This window comes from Pteropus vampyrus, unplaced genomic scaffold (genome assembly GCF_000151845.1).
Source record: "Pteropus vampyrus isolate Shadow unplaced genomic scaffold, Pvam_2.0 Scaffold56, whole genome shotgun sequence".
Classification (NCBI taxonomy): domain Eukaryota; kingdom Metazoa; phylum Chordata; class Mammalia; order Chiroptera; family Pteropodidae; genus Pteropus; species Pteropus vampyrus.
The window spans coordinates 62,672-67,211 of record NW_011888837.1 but is presented as its reverse complement, the minus strand read 5'-3'; the positions used below and the strand labels follow the sequence as shown (position 1 = coordinate 67,211).

Genomic DNA, 4,540 nt, shown 5'->3' with positions numbered 1-4,540 from the left:
TAAATGTTCCAATCAAAGAACTTAAGGTGGCTGAATGGATAAGAAAACAAGGCCCCTACATATGCTGCCTGCAAGAAACTCACTTAAGATTGAAATACACACATACTGAAAGTAAATGCGTGTGAAAAAGATATTTCATGTGAATGGAAATGAAAAAAAAAAAAACTGGTGTAGAAATACTTATATCAGACAAAACCGACTTTAAAAAAAGAGAGAAGGACCAGTAATCCTACTTTTCTGAAGGAAAACCTAAAACACTACTTCGAAAAGACATATGTATCCATATGTTCACTGCAACATTATTTACAATAGCCAAGATATGGAAGCAACCTAAGTGTCCATCAATAGAAGAATGGAAAAATAAAAAGTGATACATATGTAGAATGAAATATTACTCAGTAATAAAAAAGAATAAAATCTTGCCATCTGCAACAATATAGATGAACCAAGAGGGTATTATGCTAAGTGAAATCATACAAAGAAATACATGATTTTACTTATATGTGGAATCTAAAAAACAAATGAACAAGCGAAACAGAAACAAACTCATAGATATAGAGAACATTTTGATGATTGCCAGATGGGAAGGAGTTTGTAGGGGTGGATGAAATAGGTAAAGGGATTAAGAAGTACAAATTGGCAGCTACAAAATAGTCACAGGGATGTAAAGTACAGCACAGGGAATATAGTCCATAATATTATAATAACTGTGTATTGTGTCAGATGGGTACTAGATTTATTGTGGTATCACTTTGTAAGTTATAGAAATGTCTAATCACTATATTGTATACCTGAAAGTAATATAATAATGCACATCAACTCTAATTAAAAAATAAAAAATAATTTAAAAAAAAAGAAAACCCCTTTAATGTTTAGCCATGAATGAGAAAGAAAGTGAGGAATTAAAAGAATAGAATACAATAGAAAGATTAAAGGACTGGAGCATTCTATGAAGTCAAAAAACAAATTTCCAATTTTCAAACCTTTTCACGTATCATATGTTGTCATTCCCTTGTGACTGCCCCTGCGATATCTTCTCATCACAACCAAATTAACATAAATTTCTAAGCTCAAATAACCTTCATCTTTATTCTTTCCTCCCTGATCCATTTGTCTTTGACTTTCCCCATCCCTCTATCTTCTCTGGATTAGTTCACTCTCTTAGTTTTTTCTTATAACCTACACATACTTCCACTTATCTGCATTTACGATTTCTTCATCTGTTGATGCCATCAATTAGGGCCTTGGAAGGTTTAGGTTCTTGTAAGGGTTCAGAACATGTCACTCCAAGATTTGCCCCTGTGGTATGTGGATTATTTTGAGCTAAAGGCAACTGAGACCCTTTGGGCTCAAGAGAAATATCTGCTTCCCCGCTTAACTATCCAGAAGAATTTAAATCAGGAGCCTGGCCCACAATAAGAGTTAAAACCAGAAACGACTTTTTACCTATTTATATGGTAGGGCAAACTAATAATTACAGAATAAATTCTCCCTGAAATTACCTTCTGAAGTCCCAAGGTGCCTTACCTCATTTTTAGCTCGGAATGTTTTATATACCTCAATTTCCCTTTCTGTCTCTGAAACTCTTATGTATATGGGGTTCCCATACATTTGTATGTAATTAAATTTTGTTATATTCTCTTCCTAATCTGTCTCATGTCTATTCGATCATTAGACCAGTCGAAAGAATCTTAAGGGTAGAGGAAAGTTTCTTCCTCCTCTGCATTCTCAATTCTTTACTTCCTACTGTAGTGTGACAAATGTGAACTGAGAGAGGTAAATTGAGGGCTCTGGTGAAGATCTGGGATTAAGGTTGTGACAAATTATGAGCATGAATAAATCAGAGAGATGGTAGAATGATGACTAAATGTACTGTGAACCCAGCTTTGGTTGGAGAATATAATTTATAGTGTTCAAGGTTATCCATTATGAGAAATAAAATGAAGTACTCAAAACATATAGTTATTTTGTTGGTACCTAAACTGGTTTAAAATGATTAAAGTTCTGTTTATATTGTCATTGATAGCCTGAACAATGGAAATGATTACACGCCAAAGAATGCATTTGAAATTTTATTTTTTTGAGGAAAAGAAATGTGGTTTTATAACCAGGAAAGAGTGGTGAAAACATCTTAAATAATTATCAGCCCAGTTAGTATGAAACCACAATTCAGACCCAGCATATTCAACGTGAGCTAACAGGAAGAGTATAAACAATTCAGGAAATATTCTGCAGTCTTCTGCTGGCTCAATATGTATTAGATAGGCCTTCTTAATAGGCCTATCCCAACATGTTGGTAGTATGAAGTAACATGGTAGATAAGAAACTGAAGAAAGATTTTCCAGACAAACCTGAAAGGAAAAAGACAATACTGTATTATCTATTAAAATTATACAATACTCTGCCTCTTATGCACAGTTTTGTTTTCTGCTGTTTTAGTTACCCATGGTTAGCTGTGGTCAGAAAATATTAAATAAAAAATTCCAGAAATAGCGTGATAAAATCTCATGCTGTCCCACTACGCCTGCCCCAGGATGTGGATCATCCCTTTGTCCAAAGTGTCCATGCTCCATATGCTACCCAACTTAGTAGCTTTCTCGGTTATCAGATCAATTTTAGTGGTCACAGTGCTTGTGTTCAAGTAATCCCTTATAGTAGTCTAGTGCTACAATTCCTGTGTCATTCACCTCACTTCATTACATCTTGTAGGCACTGTGTTATTGCACCTCATCACAAGAAGAGTGAGTACAAGAAGATATTTGAAGAGAGAGATAGATTTTCATATAACATTCATTACAGTATACTGTTATAATTCTTTTATTTTATTATTATTGTTAATCTCATATTGTGCCTAATTTATAAGTTAAACTTTATTGTATGTATGTACAGGAAAAACATAGTCTATATAGGCTTTGGTGCTATCTGTGGTTTCAGGCATCTACTTGTGGTCTTGGAACATATCCCCCATGGATAAGGAGGACTTCTGTATTCCCAAAATAATGTATGTTTGTATGCAGAACACACACACTCATTCATATAGTTTGGTAGATTATATTTTATAACTATTATTAGTTTATATTCTCCAGTGCCCAACATGATACATAGCGTATAGTAAGATTTTAATAACTACTTGTTGTACAATTAATGAGTGAGTGAAAATTAATAGCCAGGTTCTTCAGTCTAGCATAAAAAGTAATATTTGTTTATTTAATATTGTTAAATATTTACTATTTCAGTCAATTTTGAAGGAACATTTAACTATTCTTATTTTCCAAATAGTTTATTTGACATAAAATATTACTGCTTTCTACATTTTAAACCTTTTGATCTAATTGAAATCTAGATTTTATTAAAATAATTTTATTATGAAAAATGACTGGGCTGATAATGTAAGAAATCACTTAAAATTATTTAATTCTTCAAAATCTATTACACATTTTTTAGTTTCTATTTCTATTTCAATTCAGTATCTTTTGCCTATGTTTTTCCCTGTCGTTGCTTTGCTTAGACTATTTCTAATTTTCTTTTCTTTTCTTTTTTAATGCTTATAGTACCCGGTATTCCTAGGTGGTCTCCCATCCAAGTACTAACCAGGCCTGACCCTGCTTAGCTTCCAAGATCAGACAAGATTGGGCACATTCAGGGTGGTATGGCTATAGACTATTTCTAATTTTTTATAAGGACTTAGTTTAGGACTTAATGCTGATGCGTCACTTGACTTTTTTGTTCTACCATATCCTTCTCATGCTTCTAACTTAGCATTTAGCCCATTGTATTGCCATTTCTGTGTCCTTGTCTAGAACAGAGCTTAATGAGGGTGAGTTTAGTATCTTATTTCTCTCTTTCACATCTCTCACATTATGGGACACATGATCAGGTGTTTTTTTTTTTTTTTTTTTTAATGCCTGTAGCATTTGGTATTCCTAGGTGGTCTCCCATTTAAGTACTAACCAGGTCTGACCCTGCTTAGCTTCTCAGATGAGATCAGATGAGATAGGGCACGTTCAGGATGGCATGACTGTATATCATGATCAGCTTTTTAAAAATGTAGAACAAATATACGAATAATGATAGCAAAGGGAATGTTGCTATTTATAAAAAAAGACTATATTTTCAGCTCTTATCCATAGTAGTTATGTTATTATTTCTCTCACGGAGATTATTTTGCTAAGTTGTCTGACCTTTACATCATTAAAAAGGTCAAAATAACATGACAAAGCAAATCAAGTTTATGATGATGTACCTAAAATTAAAAAAAAAAAAATCCTTTAAAAAAATCTGCCAGCTTGACTTTGGGTATGGTTTGTCTTCAGTGGTAGAGTATTTGAGCTTCAGGGCTGAAAATCTATATTAGATTCTTGGCTCTTCACTGTTTCAGGGTGATCATGAACAATTTATTTAAACTCCATAGGCTTCAGTTTTCATATCTCAAATTGGCTTATAGTATTAACTACCTCATATGTTTTCTGGGAGCATGAAATTAATTAATTTAGGCAACGGGCTTGGAATTGTGGCTAGCACATTTTAAGACCTCAATAAA

The 4,540-nt window shown here is 33.2% G+C and overlaps 1 pseudogene; it reads right to left on the bottom strand.

The window, feature by feature from the left end:
* Positions 1–3,542: 3,542 nt before the first annotated feature.
* On the bottom strand, positions 3,543–3,661 carry LOC111740019 (annotated as a pseudogene).
* Between the last annotated feature and the right edge of the window lie 879 nt (positions 3,662–4,540).